Source organism: Arachis ipaensis, chromosome B3, assembly GCF_059453495.1.
Source record: "Arachis ipaensis isolate K30076 ecotype BB chromosome B3, ASM5945349v1, whole genome shotgun sequence".
In the NCBI taxonomy this organism is placed as follows: domain Eukaryota; kingdom Viridiplantae; phylum Streptophyta; class Magnoliopsida; order Fabales; family Fabaceae; genus Arachis; species Arachis ipaensis.
Genome location: NC_142438.1, coordinates 97,788,185 through 97,804,864, shown reverse-complemented (window position 1 = coordinate 97,804,864; position 16,680 = coordinate 97,788,185).

Sequence of the window (16,680 nt, the reverse complement as noted above, 5' to 3'; positions counted from 1 at the left end):
ACCACTCCCGGTTTTGTTTGAAGAGTCGTCCATGTAGAGATTCCATTTTGTGGGAGTTCCCGGGGTGTCAGTATACTCTGTAATGAAGTCGGCCAGATACTGTGATTTGATGGCTATCCGAGCTTCATATTGAAGATCAAATTTGGATAACTCGACTGCCCACTGTAGGATTCTTCCAGCTAAGTCTATTTTTTGTAGGATGCCTTTTATGGGCTGGTTGGTCTGAACTCTGATAGTGTGAGCTTGAAAGTATGGGTGGAGTCATCGAGAGGTGAGTATGGAGGCGTAGGCGAACTTTTTCTATCTTTTGATAGTTTAGTTCGGCCCCTTGTAAAGCTTTGCTGATGAAGTAGACGGGTTGTTGCATAATTTCGTCTTTTCTGACTAGTGCTGTGGCTATTGCCCGAGTTCCCACTGCGAGGTATAATATGAGTTCTTCACTTTCCCGTGGTCTGGTAAGAATGGGTGGTTGCCCCCGGAATTTATGAAATTTTGGAAGGCTTGTTTGCACTCCGTTGTCCTTTTGAAACCTCTCTCCCTTCCTTAATATACCTCTTTGAGGTGTCTTTTGGGAGATGATTTAGAGATCCCTCCTCCTGCGAATCCTCCATTTATCATATGAGCATGTCTTTCAGGGGTGTGAGGTGGACGTTCAACTCGTCCGACCTCTTCGGTGTGAGATGGAGGTTCAACTTGCCCGACCTCTTTGGTGTGAGGTGGATGTTCAACTCGTCCGACCTCTTCGGTGTGAGGTGGACGTTCAACTCGCCCGACCTCTTCGGTGTGAGGTGGATGTTTCAACTCGTCCGACCTGTTCGGTGTGAGGTGGACGTTCAACTCGTCCGACCTCTTCGGTGTGAGGTGGACGTTCAACTCGCCCGACCTCTTCATCCCTTCTTCTTTTACTTGGTTCATCTGCTTTATTGGCTAAGTACCGATCTAATCACCCTTCTCTTGCCAATTTCTCTATTACATTCTTTAGGTCGAAGCACTCGTTGGTAGGATGTCCGTAGATTCGGTGGTACTCGCAGTGTTCTGTCCGATTTCCTCCTCCTTTTTTTGCTTTTGATTGGGTGAGGTGGTAGGATCTTCTCAGTGTGACATATTTCTCGGTAAACACCCACAAGAAACACCTAAACAGGGGTGTAATTGTGGTATTTTCTAGGCTTCTCTCCGGGTAGATCATCTTTTTTCTTTATCCTTGTCCCGAGATGGGTTAGGAGAATCCGGGTTTTGAGCTGTCTCCCCATCGGGAGTTCTCCTCCATATTAATATATTTTTCCGCCCTTTCTTGAACCTCGTTTAAAGATGTTGGGTACTTCTTGGATATTGATTGGCTGAAAGGTCCTTCTCTTAGGCCACTGATGAGACCCATGATGGCCGCTTTCTATTGGAAGACTTTATATGTCTAGACATGCTTTGTTGAATCTTTCCATGTAGTTGTGAAGACTTTCCCGATCTCCTTACTTAATCACTAGTAAGCTTGGGGCGTGTTTGGTTTTGTCCTTCTGGATGGAGAATCTGGCAAGAAATTTTTTGGCTAAGTCGTCAAAACTTGTGATGGATCTAGGAGACAAACTGTCGAACCATTTAATCGATGTCTTTGTTAGGGTAGTTGGGAAGGCTTTGCATCGAATAGCGTCCGAGGCGTCAGTGAGATACATTCTGCTTCTGAAATTGCTGAGGCAATGGCTTGGATCCGATGTGCCGTCGTACGGGGTCATGTCGGAAGCTTTGAAGTCCTTTGGGACTTTAGCTTTCACGATCTCTTTAGTGAATGGGTCTTGATCTTTGTGGGGTCTATCTTCATGATTGGATCGAGAAGTATTGGTTTTGAGATCGGCTTCGAGCTTTAAGAGCTTGTCCTCCAGCTTTCGATGTCATCTTGTTTCTCTCCGAAGGTCTCTTTCAGCTTCCCGTTGATGTTCAGCTTCTTGTTCCAACTGTTTAAGGCGATTTTGTTGCTCACGGATAGCTTCCAAAATTTATGTGTTTGGGGGTTGCTTATCTCCCCCGTTTTGAGGTGTGTCGTTGGAGGTGGCATCCGTGTCTTTGTTTGGTGTTCTATCCACCAAACCAGAGTTGTGATCATTGTCGTGGTCGTTCGCCATGGTGATGGGATGACTTCCAGGTTCCCCAGCAATGGCGCCAATGTTCCGAGGGTTACCTGAAATTGAAGGTCGATCTCGGATGAGATCTACTGTGGTGGCCGGAGCTATCGTGTCCGACTTGTTGGATCTGGAGGCCAGAGCTGTCATATCTGACTTGTTGGATCTGGTGGCCAGATCTATCGTGTCCGACCTGGTGGAATTGGCAGAGCTGGAGATGCTGCTGATCCTTCATCACCGGAGGGTGGTGGTACCTGCAAGAGACTCCGATGCTTAAGTTAGCATGGGCTTTAAGCAGGTTTTTAGTAGAATCAGAGTATGAGTTATACCTGGGTGATCCAGTGTATTTATAGTAGTGTGGAGTGACCTTTCTGGAGATAAGATAGTTATCTTATCTTATCTTATCTTTGAGTAAAGTCATCTTATCTTTAAGGGGAACCGCCTTTAGCTTTCTAGGCTTTGGCTGCCTTTAGATTGGGCTGTGTTCCTTCGTTTGGACCTGCTTTGGACTCTTTTGATGATTTGGCCGAACTCTTTGTGAAGAGGTCAGTAATGGGCCAGTTTTCCAAGAGGTCGGTCATGGGCCAACCTACTAAGAGGTCGGTCATGGGCCAACCTTCTAAGAGGTCGGCCAAAACTCTAAGAGGTCGGTCAACCCGGTCCTTTATAGCTCGAACCGATGTATGAACAGCTCTCAATAAGATCTGAGAAAATACTCATCATTCATCTTTGGAAAGTAGCCGGTGCATTACATAAGCCAAAAGGCATCCTCTTGTATGCATACATTCCAAAGAGACATGTAAAAGTAGTTTTCTCATGATCTTTAGTAGTGATCCTTGCGAGTAGTCTGGTTGAGGCGCCTGTAATCAATGCACACCCTCCAGGAGTTCTGCACTCTAGTTGGCAGGAGCTCTCCATGCTCATTGATGAGCGGATAATTTATACGCTTTTTGGCATTGTTTTTACATAGTTTTTAATATGATTTAGTTAGTTTTTAGTATATTTTTATTAGTTTTTAAATAAAATTCACATTTCTGGACTTTACTATGAGTTTGTGTGTTTTTCTGTGATTTCAGGTATTTTCTGGCTGAAATTGAGGGACTTGAGCAAAAATCAGATTCAGAGGTTGAAGAAGGACTGCAGATGCTGTTGGATTCTGACCTCCCTGCACTTAAAGTGGATTTTCTGGAGCTACAGAACTCCAAATGGCGCGCTCTCAATTGCGTTGGAAAGTAGACATCCAGGGCTTTCTAGAAATTTATAATAGTCCATAATTTTTCCGAGTTTAGACGACGCAAACTGGCATTCAACGCCAGTTCCATGTTGCATTCTGGAGTTAAACGCCAGAAACAGGTTGCAAAGTGGAGTTAAACGCCAGAAACATGTTATAAACTGGCGTTCAACTCCATGAAAGACCTCTCCACGTGAAGGCTTCAATGCTCAGCCTAAGCACACACCAAGTGGGCCCCAGAAGTGGATTTTTGCATCATTTACTCATTTCTGTAAACCCTAGTAACTAGTTTAGTATAAATAGGACTTTTTACTATTGTATTCACATCTTTAGTTTATCTTGGGACGTTTAGTTGTTAGATCATGAGGGCTAGCCTCTCGGCCATGCTTGGACCTTGCTCTTATGTATTTTCAACGGTAGAGTTTCTACACACCATAGATTAAGGTGTGGAGCTCTGCTGTTCCTCATGAATTAATGCAAAGTACTATTGTTTATCTATTCAATTTAAGCTTATTCCTATTCTAAGATATTCATTCGCACCCAAGAACATGATGAATATGATGATTATGTGACGCTCATCACCATTCTCACCTATGAACGCGTGCCTCACAACCACTTCCGTTCTACATGAAGATGAGATAGAATGAGTATCTCTTAGATATCTAATACAGGGGACCAAGTCCAAGATATTAGAGTCTTCGTGGTATAAGTTAGAACCCATGGATGACCATTCCTAAGATCCGGAAAGTCTAAACCTTGTCTGTGGTATTCCGAGTAGGATCTGGGAAGGGATGGCTGTGACGAGCTTCAAACTCGCGAGTGCTGGGCGTAGTGACAGACGCAAAAGGATAGTAAATCCTATTCCAGTATGATCAAGAACCGACAGATGATTAGCCATGCAGTGACAGCGCATTGGACCATTTTCACAGAGAGGATGGGATGTAGCCATTGACAATGGTGATGCCCTACATACAGCTTGCCATGGAAGGGAGTAGGAATGATTGGATGAAGACAGCAGGAAAGCAGAGGTTCAGGAGGAACAAAAGCATCTCTATACTCTTATCTGAAATTCTCACCAATGAATTACATAAGTATCTCTATCCTAGTTTATATTTTAATTATGTTTTTATTGTCAATTCACCATAACCATTTAAATCTACCTGACTGAGATTTACAAGGTGACCATAGCTTGCTTCAAGCCGACAATCTCCGTGGGATCGACGCTTACTCACGTAAGGTTTATTACTTGGACGACCCAGTGCACTTGCTGGTTAGTTGTGCGAAGTTGTGACAAAGTGTGATTCACGTTTGAGAGCACCAAGTCTTTGGCACCATTGTTGAGGATCACAATTTCGTGCACCACTCATTCTTCACTGTTGTGACTCCAGACTTTTTGGGCACCACTTGTACTGGGCTGACCCATTCACTATCTAAGATGGGGTAGATGATGTCAGCTTCAAGCAGTCTGGTCACTTCTTTCTTGACAACTTCTAAGATGGTGGGGTTCAGCCGCCTTTGAGGTTGACAAACAGGCCTTGCTCCCTCTTCTAAAAATATTCAGTGCTCACAAACTTGAGGGTTGATGCCTACTATATCCGCCAATCTCCACCTAGTTGCTTTCTTGTGTCTTCTCAGAACACTAAGCAGCTGCTTGACGAACTGAGATTTAATGTCGGTAGAGAAATTCACAAATATATGATTGCATTGTAAGTATAGCTTCTAAACCAACAGAAAATTCTTTCGTACAAATGTTTGGTAACAAACCCCTAAATAAATTGATAACCGAAGTATTTAAACCTCGGGTCGACTTCTCAAGGAACTGCAGGGAGGTGTTCTTATTATTGGTTATGAGTCTTGTAAATTGGGGTTTTTAAAATAAGGAACAGGTAATTTAAATGACACTATAAAATAAACTCTTGGCAAGGTATGAAAATTCGGAAGTCCTATCCTAGTTATCCTTATCGATGATAATGAGAATTGAGTTTTAATCCCACTTAGTCAACCTTTACTAAAGCAAAGGAAAGTCAAGTGGACTAATTAGTCTGATCCTCAAGTCCTAGCTAATTCCTAAGAAAGGACTAGAGTTAGTGGAATCCAATTCAATTAGCAGAAATAACAATTATCAATCACGATGAGTTTGATAACTGAAGAGTCTCCAGTTAATCAATTAAAGCCAAGAATATAAAAAAAGCTAAATAAAAAATCATAAATCTGAAATACCTCAATTGCATTAATAAGAGAAAATCAATCTAAACATAAAGAGTTCATAAGCCAAATTGGTAACATGAGTCAGATACGAATAAAAGCATTAGAATAATTAAAAATATAAAAGGGATATTGAACCTGAGAGAAAGTTGAAATCCTAAATCCTTTAAGAGGAATCCTAATCCTAAAACCTAAGAGAGAGGAGAGAACCTCTCCCTCTAAAAACTACATCTAAATTATCAAAAGTGAATGTATGATATCTTCCCCTTTGATTCCTCCATTCTCTGGCTTATATTCTGTGTTTCTGGATTCAGAATTGGGCTAAAAAAGGGTCCAGAAATCACTGGGGGCGTTTTCTGTAGATTCTGGTGCGTGGCGTCTGTCACGCGTCTGCGTGGGTCACGCGGTCGCGTCATCTGGAGTTTTGCTCTTCCACGTGGTCGCGTCAGGCACGCTTCCGCGTCATTGTACTTCACGCGAGTCACACGTTCACGTCATGCGCGCATTCGCGCGGATGTCAGTTTGCGCAAAGCACGTGTTCGCGTCGTCTACGCCGACGCATCACTTCCAGTTTCTTCAAAAACTCTATTTTGTGCTTTCCTTCCATTTTTGTATGTTTTCTTTCCATCCTGTAAGTCATTCCTGCCCTATAAAGCCTGAAAGCACTCAACACACAAATCACGGCATCGAATGGTAATAAAGGATGATTAATTTTAATAATTCTAAAGCATAGGAAACATGTTTTTCACATATATCACATAATAAGGAAGGAAAAGTAAAACCATGCAATTTACATTAATAAATGGGTGAAGGATTGAATAAATCATTTAAATTGAGCACAAAATACATCATAAAATATGGGTTTATCACTGCTCCTCCTATTGGAAAGTGAGTTCCCTTGCAATGATAACAGGGAGCTTCTGATGATCCTCAAGATAAGCATACTTGAGGTGGGGTGGAAGGGGCTTCAACTCCATTTTCTGCTCATGGCTAGGCACGTGATCATCTGGAGCTAGTGAAGGTGGCAATATGTCTTCATCTTGTTCAGGGGGTTTCCCCACACTTGCACCTTGCTCCATGTGCCTCTCTTCTACTTCCTCCTGGTGAACTGCAGCTACAGTTCCGTCAATGATGTCACACTGGAAGATGGAATGATCTTCCGGAGGATGCTTCATAGCTTCATCCAGGTTGAAGCTCACTGCTCTGCCATCTATCTCAAAGGAGTAAGTTTCTGAGAATGCATCCAACTTGAACTTTGAGGTTTTTAGAAATAGCCTTCCAAGGAGGATGGAAGATGATCTTCCTGAGTCATTAGGGGGCATCTCCAATATGTAGAAATCAATAGGGAATGTTAGCCTCTTAATGCTCACGAGCATGTCCTCAGCAATTCCTACCATCGAGATTATGCTTTTATCTGCCAAAACAAAACGTGTTGCCGACCTTTTTAAGGGAGGGAACCTCAAGGCATCATATACAGATAATGGCATAATACTCACACACGCACCTAAATCACACATGCAATCAGAAAATTTTACACCTTCTATAGTAATAGTAACATGCATGGACCCAGATCACTACATTTTTCTGGTATATCACCCATTAAAGCAGAAATAGAGCTACCTAGAGGAATAGTTTCTAAATCCTGTATTTTATCTTTATTCATGCATAAATCTTTTAGAAACTTAGCATACTTAGGTACCTGACGAATGGCATAAAAAAGGGGAATAGTTACCTAAACCTTTTTGAAGATCTCCACCATCTTGGGGTCGACCTCCATCTGCTTCCTGGGTTTCCTAGCAAGGTGTGGGAAGGGAATGGGAATGACTTCTCTTGTAACTTCATCTTCTTTTGGTGCTCCATTCCTTGGTTGAGCCACTTCTTCTTCAACCATGTCTTGTACTTCATCTTCCCCTTCAACATCCTCTACCTCAACAATGTCTTCAACTTGAATATCTTCCTTTGAGCTTGGCTCCTCATGACTCTTCTCTTGCAGTGTGGTTCCGAACCTCAAAGTGATGGCATTGATTCCACCTTTGGGATTGGGTAAAGGTTGAAAAAGAATTGCATTGGAGCTTGAAGGTTGATTGTTGGGGGTAGCTAATGATTCCATCCGGGAGATAAGAGCTTGTATGGTGGAGCTAAGACCATTTTTGGAAGAGTTAATTATATTCTGAATGTCTTGTTGGCCTTGTGCAATAGAGAGGAAGAAGAGGGGTAAGTGATTTGAGGGGCCTACTGTTGGTTGTTCTGAGGCGCTTGGGACTCCCTTTGGTGAGGTACTCGGTAAGGCTGGTTTTGGTTCTGCTGTTGGTAAGAAGGGTTCTGCTGTCTGTTGTTGTTGTTGTTGTTGTTCCACTTCTGATTCCCACTGTTGTCTTTGCCTCCTCGGTTATAGTTGTCCCTCCATCCTTGGTTGGAATTGTCTCTCCACCCCTGGTTGGAATTGTCTCTCCAGCCTTGGTTGGAGTTATCTTGCCAACCTTGATTGTAGTTCCCACTGTAGTTATAATTGCCGCCTTGTTGATAGTATCCTTGATTCGGGCGGTCATAGAAATTATGAGTAGCTGTCAAAGTGTTCTCTTCTTATTGATGTTGCGGACACTCATTAGTGTAATGAGTATAGCAGGCACATATTCTGCACACTCTCTATGGAACCAACTGTTGACACTGTTGTTGTGGGAGAGGCTGAGGTTGTTGTTGATTCAGCTGTAACTGCTTCAGTATGTTGGTCATCTCTCCCAGAGTTTGTGTGAGAGCAGCAGTCTCACTACTAGAGAAAACGTCCGCAATAGCCTTGGGATGGTTGTTCCTGTGCTTGGCATTCTGGGTAGACTCAGCTAGATCGGTGATCAGTTGCCATGCTTCTGTCGCCATCTTGTACTTCTTCTGGGAGCCATTACTCGCAGTATCTACTGTAGTCTTGTCTTGAGGCTTCATGCCTTGTGTGAAATATCTAATCAATACCAATCGGTCAATCTTGTGGTGGGGACATGAGTCTAAGAGATTCCTGAAGTGTTCCCAATACTCGTAAAGGGTCTCTGATTCACCTTGGATAATGCAGGAAATTTCTTTCCTCAGTCTATCTGTAACCTCAGCTGGAAAGTAATTTTCCAGGAATTTCCTTCTGAGCAGATCCCAATTAGTAACAACTTCTTCAGGTTGAGTATAGAACCACTCCCTTGTCTTTCCCTCAAGAGAAAACGGGAAGGCATATAGCCAAATAGTAGTCTCATCTGCACCATGATGCCTAGTAGTTGAGCATGCTGTCTGAAAATCTACGAGGTGCTTGATAGGCTCTTGAGCAGGTAAGCCATGAAACTTGGTTATTAGGTTGATTAGCGCAGTCTTTAGTTCAAAATTTGCAGACAAATTTGGGTGACGCGCTTGATACGGTTGCAGTGTAAAGTCTGGAACTCTTGCTTCTGGAGAGTAATCCTTCTGGGCTCTGCCATATTACCTGCACGTAAATCAACAGAATCAGTAGAAGAGGAGCTTGTTTCTTCCTCAAATGGTGCTTCAGATTTGCCCTCAGATAAGATTGGTGAATTGGTAGTAACCACTTCACCACCTTCAGAGGCTAACTGACGCCGAGTGATAAACCCCAATTTTGTGGTTTATATTGTGTAGAATTTGGGGGTTTTTGTCAATATTTTTCACACTTATCCACAAGAATTACATGGTTTTATGTTCCCTTCCTAATATTGCTCCATGATGGAAAACATGCTTCTTTTGCCTTAAAATTACTATATTTTGATCTTCTTTTATTACCATTCGATGCCGTGACGTATTTGTTGAGTGATTTCAGAATTTATAGGACAAGAATGGCTTAGAAAAGAGAAAGAAAGCATGCACAAGAGGAAGGAACATGAAAATTTGTATTTTGGGAACTTCAGCATGGGCGCGCACGCACACTTCGCGCGCACGCATAGATGAGGACAGCTGGAAGCGGCGCGCACGTACACATGGCGTGCACGCGCGACGAGCTGCACGTGACCTAATTAAAGGAAATCGTGCCTGGCGATTTTTGAGGCTGAAGAGACCCAAATTCAAGCTGGTTCTGCATGGAAAAGACCCAAGGATGCTAGGGGGAAAGGGGGGATCAATCATTTGACACTTAGACACAATTTTAGCTAGTTTTTGGTTTTTGTTCTTCCAGAGAGAGAAACCCTTGTTCCTCTCTAGATCAAGTTTGCATTGATCTTCCGTTGTTGAATTCTGAATTGGATCTTGTTAATTACTAGTTTTGATTGCTTAATTTGAATTCCATAGCATAATTTTGTTTAGATCTTGTGTTAGATTTATGTTTTCTTGTCAATTGTCATTTTATATCCATTTCATGAATCTTGTGAATCTTGAATTGCTAATGTTACATTGATGATTTTCATGGTTAATTGTGTTGTTTGAGTGATTGTATGTTGATAATTGTTAGTGGGTACTACTTAATTTCAATTTAATTGCAATTTTAAACAAGTCTTTTAGTAATGCTTACCATGTATTTGATGAAATGTTTCCTTTGATTATGGAGTAGTTTTCTTTACTCTTGGCATAAACTAAGGGAATTGAGTGACCTTGAGTCATTGGATCTCGTTGAATTGGTGATTTGAGAACCCTAGGTGATCAATTTAATACCCATTGACACTAACCCACTACTAATATAATTAGTAGATAGGTTGGGACTTATGGGTTGATGTGATCAAACCTATTTAACGTACTTCAAGCCTAGGAGTAGACAATATATACTTAAGGCTTTTGAGAAGTAGACTTAATGGGTTGGTATCTCAAAATTGTCAATGTTTGATATGGAGACAAGGATGACGATCTCAATTCCCATGCTTAGCCAAGAGTTGCTCTTATCATTCATATTTGAAAACCCAAAAATCCTAATTGCTTTGTCTCAGTTATATTTATTTGTTTAGTTTTAGAGTAGAATTATATTGGAAGTCACCTTATTAGTTTGGAATTGCTCACTTCTTGCTCTAGTTATTTGAATTAGTTTCTTGCATTTCAAGATTACTTGCTTATTAAGATTCCTAGTTTAATTTCTTGCTCATGACTTGCAACCCCGGAATTCTAACCAATGTTGATGCACATGTTTGCCCATTCCTTGTGAGACGACCCGAGGTTTGAATACTTCAGTTAATTTATTGGGGTTGAACTTGTGACAACCAATTCCTTCTACATTTGATTCGCATATTATTTTTCGGTTGAAGAGTATACTTGCAACGCGAAAAATCTTGTGAAATTCCTTATCGACGGTATCCGTGAACATCAAATTTTTGGCGCCGTTGCCGGGGAATGGTTGCAACCCGAGAGTTAGGCCTATTTTGTGCAAACTCTGTGCCAGGAGCCCAATTGACTTCACGCGCTCGCGCCCTGGACGCGTACGCGTCCCTCGCTCAATCCTCATCGACGCGCCAGCGTACCGTGCGCGCGTGCGTCGGTCGCGCGAACTAGTTTTAAAGCTTACGTGCCCTATTTCTTCCTTCTCTCACCCTCTTTCTTGTTTCTTTCTTCTTCTTTCTCCATCACTTCTCTTCTCTTTTTCTTCTTCTTCCATACTTCACCACCATCTCCGGCCACTCACCGACGACCACCTCCGGTGGCCCTACATCTCTTCTATCTCTTTCTCATTTTCACAACAAGAAAATTCTACCTTGATTCTTTTACACTTCTCAAGGTTTTACTTCTTCTATATCTCTTCTCTTACTTTCTTTGCATATCCTTCTTTTCTAGTTAGATGTTTCTTGTTGATTCACTTATTTTCTCTTTTAGTTGCATGATTATACTACTTGCTTTTTGCTTGTTTACTTTTTCCTTCTTCTTGCTTTTCCATGGATGTTGGACTTGAATTTTAATTTTCTTTGATGGTTCTTCTTGTTGTTTTTCACTATCTTTGTCAGTGGATGATGTTGTGTCATAATTGATATTTCATTTTAGGCTTCTAATTGGTTGAGTATCTCATAATTGCTCATTGCTTGTTAACTGCATGCCAAGTGTTCGAGAAAATACACATATGCCATTTTGGTTTATTCTAGTCATATATCTTCAATTTGGTGCTTCCTCCTCATTCAATTCCTCTCTTCTAAGTGCATTGAATCCACTCTGCTTATTACTTGCTAATTAGATACTCATTGAACATGACTTGCTCTCTATTTTGGATGCTTGAGATTATTCTTCTCATGCTATATTGCATGCTTTACTCCCTCTTGCATCCCATGCCAAGTGTTGTGACCCATGTCTCTATGATTACTTTGTTGCAATATTTCTTTTGGGCACTATCTTTCACTTGCATATTTTGTTGAGATGATCCTTTGGGTTTAATGCTTTCCTTCTTTCCCTTTCTTTTTCAAGATGGCCACCAAGAAAGGCAAGGAGAAAGCTTCAAGGAAACCAGCCACAAAGAGGGCACCCCAAAAGTCAAACTCTAAGGTGCACTCTTCATTAGGAGCTAAACCCCTATCTAAGAAGGTGAAGGCACCCGCTCCTATTGATGAAATAGAGAAGAGCAAACCGGCAAGGGATCCTTCAAGGTTCCCCAACCGCTTCTGTGAACTTGTGTTCCCCGCCATGGTTGGGAGGAACTATCATGCTGAGCATCTACTCGCTCCGCCGGACAAGGTTGCTCCTTGTATTCTACCCCGCATTGAACGGTGAGGATGGAAGTTTCTTCTGAGAAAACCATAGGAGGTCAACCTCTCATGGGTGGTAGAATTCTACACTAACTACCATCTTCCCTCTATTCAATCGGTATACGTGCGCCGGAAGCAAGTCTCGGTTTCAGAAGAGGCTATTCAGCGTGTGCTTAATGTCTTACCAGTACCAAGTGACATGGATGGCTACCAAGAGGTCTTACATCAGCGAGAAAAGTTTGGATTTGACTGGGACTCGATCCTCTGAGTCATTGCTGAACCAGAGACATTTTGGACCCATGGTCGACTCCGGATGAGGCCCAAGTGCATTGACGCACGTTTCCTCACTGTAGAAGCTAGAGCTTGGGCCCAGATCCTATTCCATTATGTGCTACCTAGAACCCACAAGTCGTCCTTCACGGTGGATCTCGCTTTGCTTGTTTGGTGTGTTCTCACGGAAAGACCGGTGAACATTCCGCTTCTTGTTAAGTAAGCGATGGGTCAAGTCCACGCTCCTGGTAATTTCCCATTTCCAGCATTGGTATCTGATTTAGTTGCTGATGCGGGTGTTCCTTGGGAAGACATAGATATGAAGGCTATAATTTCGGCTAAGGGCGATCTGGTCCCAAGCGGAAAATACTTACATCTTCCCATGAACAACCCAAGCCTTGACATAGCCCTTCCATCTACTTTTTCTTCCACCTCATCGTCACAACCACAACAAAGATCCACCCATCAAAGGATAGAAGATCTACACCGGAAGATTGATAGATATGAGTGGCGCAACCAACGCCGATACACTTACATCAAGAAGCTTCTGCGTTGTGTTACCCCTAGCATGGAGGAACCTGAAATATTCACATCCACCTCAAACCCAAGTGATGGGAGCTCTGATGAAGGGGATAGTGAAGGTTCCGGTCCCAACCGTCCCTTGCGCATTATTGGTGGCATGGAAGACCGTGCTAAATTCTAAGTGTGGGGAGGTCGTTCGACCGATTTCCATGGGTAACAATCTCTTCCTTTCAACACCCATGGATTTATCTTTTGCTTAGTAGTTAGTACATTGCATGTGTAGTTAGTCTTGCTTGTAAATACTCCTTGCATGATAGTTAGTCTCTATAGAGTTACTTGGTCAAAATAATGACTTCTTCCCCAAGAAACTGTAATTTCGGGTTACCCCACCAATTTTTTTAAAAAAAACATTTTTGCGGTAAACTTGCTTCAAGAATGTATTTTGGAACATAGTGATTGAGCTAAGAACACAAGCATGCGATTTTTGAGCCTATTGTGTGGTTATATCCTCTAACCACTATTTCCCATTCTTGTGTGCATTATTCTCTCTCTATGATTGTAATCCTTGCTTTGTCTGATTCTATATGTCCATTACTTTGTGTATAAATGTATTTAGATGATTGAGGTCATCATTTCAATAGTCACTTCTCCCAAACGGCCTTAACCCTTTTATCTACCATTGCTAACCAATTTTGAGCCCATGATAAATCCCTTTTGTTCTTAAATAGAGCACATCAACAACCCCAAGTGAAAAATAATGAATGTCCCTAGATTTGGATCCTTGATTAGCTTAGGTAAGTGAAGGTGTGTATGATTCAAATGGGAGGGTGTACTTGGGAAATTTGGGTAGATGTAAAGAGGTGTATTTGTAATTGTAATTGAAAATTCTGGGATTTGGGAATATACTCATGTATTGAATGATTGAACCATACGCATTGAAACTTTTGTACATGAAACCCCAAGAAAAAGGGGACCAAAAAGAAGAAAAAAAATTTTATGTGTATATATGAGTATGTAAGAAAAAGAAATAGAAAAAATATATATATATAGAGAAGAAACAAAAATAGAAAAAAAACAAGAGAAAGCAATGAAAGGAGACAAAAATGCCCCAAGACAAAATAATAATAACAATGCATATAGGATGTGAATTGAAAAGAATACATGAGTATGCAAAAAGTGAAACCCGTGGGTAGCTAGGTATTGTATTATAGTTGTATAGGTTGTTCTATGTGTCTAGTGGGATCTTAGGTTGATCAAGGATTCAAATTTTAAGCTCACTTGACCATATACATCCCTACCTTCACCCTAGTCTCGTTACAACCCATGAATAAGACCTCATGATACTTGTAAGCATGCATTAAGTAATTGTTGATTGTTAGATGAAAGACAAATCTTGAAAAGCATGATTAGGAGAGGATTGAGTGACGAACCCTATACACTCGAGCGAATAGAGCAGATACACTTCCGGTGAGGGTTCGATGCTTAATGCCTTGTTCCCAGCTTTCACAAGCATTCATCTAGCAAGTTATATGCACTTCATAGTGATGTCAAATTGGTAGGATTTATGAACTACATATCACTTTCACCCCGTATGCTCATATGTGTTCTTGAAGGTCATATGAACTACTATCTTACCCTTGAACAAGTAGATAGATGATTTTACATTAGTTGCATGCATTCATTTAGGAAATTTGCACTTCATGAACCCTTTCGTATCATGAACTTTGGTCTTTTTATTTTAAGCATGAGGACATGCTTGGTTTAAGTGTGGGGAGATTTGATAAACCCCAATTTTGTGGTTTATATTGTGTAGAATTTGGGGGTTTTTGTCAATATTTTTCACACTTATCCACAAGAATTGCATGATTTTGTGTTCCCTTCCTAATATTGCTCCATGATGGAAAACATGCTTCTTTTGCCTTAAAATTGCTATATTTTGATCCTCTTTTATTACCATTCAATGTCGTGACGTGTTTGTTGAGTAATTTCAGAATTTATAGGGCAAGAATGGCTTAGAAGAGAGAAAGAAAGCATGCACAAGAGGAAGGAACATGAAGATTTGGATTTTGGAAACTTCAGCATTGGCGCGCATGTGCACCTTGCGCACACGCGTGGATGAGGATAGCTGGAAGTGGCGCGCAAAGATGGACGCATCCGTGCAGATTAGGGAAATCCACACCGGCGCGGAAGCGTACAAGGCATGCACGCGTGGATCACAAAATCAATCGGCGCGCACGCACGCATGGCGCGCATGCGCGACGAGCTGCACGTGACCTCATTAAAGGAAATTATGCCTGGCGATTTCTGAGGCTGAAGAGGCCCAAATTCAAGCTGGTTCTGCATGGAAAAGACCCAAGGTTGCTAGGGGGAAAGGAGGGGATCAATTATTTGACACTTAGACATAATTTTTAGCTAGTTTTTGGTTTTTGTTCTTCTAGAGAGAGAAACCCTTGTTCCTCTCTAGATCTAGTTTGCATTGATCATCCCTTGTTAAATTCTGAATTGGATCTTGTTAATTACTAGTTTTGATTGCTTAATTTGAATTTCGTAGTATAATTTTGTTTAGATCTTGTGTTTGATTTATGTTTTCTTGTCAATTGTCATTTTATACCCATTTCATGAATCTTGGGAATCTTGAATTGCTAATGTTACATTGATGATTTTCATGGTTAATTGTGTTGTTTAAGTGATTGTATGTTGATAATTGTTAGTGGGTACTAGTTAATTTCAATTTAATTGCAATTTTAAACATGTCTTTTAGTAATGCTTACCATGTGTTTGATGAAATGTTTCCTTTGATTATGGAGTAGTTTTCTTTACTCTTGGCATAAACTAAGGGAATTGAGTGACCTTGAGTCATTGGGTCTCATTGAATTGGTGATTTGAGAACCCTAGGTGATCAATTTGATATCCATTGACACTAACCCACTACTAATCTAATTAGTAGATAGGTTGGGACTTATGGGTTGATGTGATCAAACCTATTTAACGTACTTCAAGCCTAGGAGTAGACAATACGTACTTAAGGCTTTTGAGAAGTAGACTTAATGGGTTGGTATCTTATAATTGTCAATGTTTGATATGGAGACAAGGATGGCTATCTCAATTCCCATGCTTAGCCAAGAGTTGCTCTTATCATTCATATTTGAAAACCCAAAAATCCTAATTGCTTTGTCTCAGTTATAGTTATTTGTTTAGTTTTAGAGTAGAATTATATTGGAAGTCACCTTATTAGTTTGGAATTGCTCACTTCTTGCTTTAGTTATTTGAATTAGTTTCTTGCATTTCAAGATTACTTGCTTATTAAGATTCCTAGTTTAATTTCTTGCTCATGACTTGCAACCCCGGAATTCTAACCAATGTTGATGCACATGTTTGCCCATTCCTTGTGGGATGACCCGTGGTTTGAATACTTCGGTTACTTTATTAGGGTTGAACTTTTGACAACCAATTCCTTCTAAATTTGATTCGCGGATTATTTGTCGGTTGAGGACTATACTTGCAACGTGAAAAATCTTGTGAAATTCCTTATCGACGGTATCCGTGAACCTCACCAAGCTCGCCTAATATGTGAAATAGTTCTTTCAATTTCAGGATCAAACGCGGCTATGCTCGGATCAGGTAGTGAACGCGTCATTCGATGAAAGAAACATACAGCTCATGGTAATAAAATAAAATAAAATATGCAAATATGTAAAATTAAATATAGAAATAA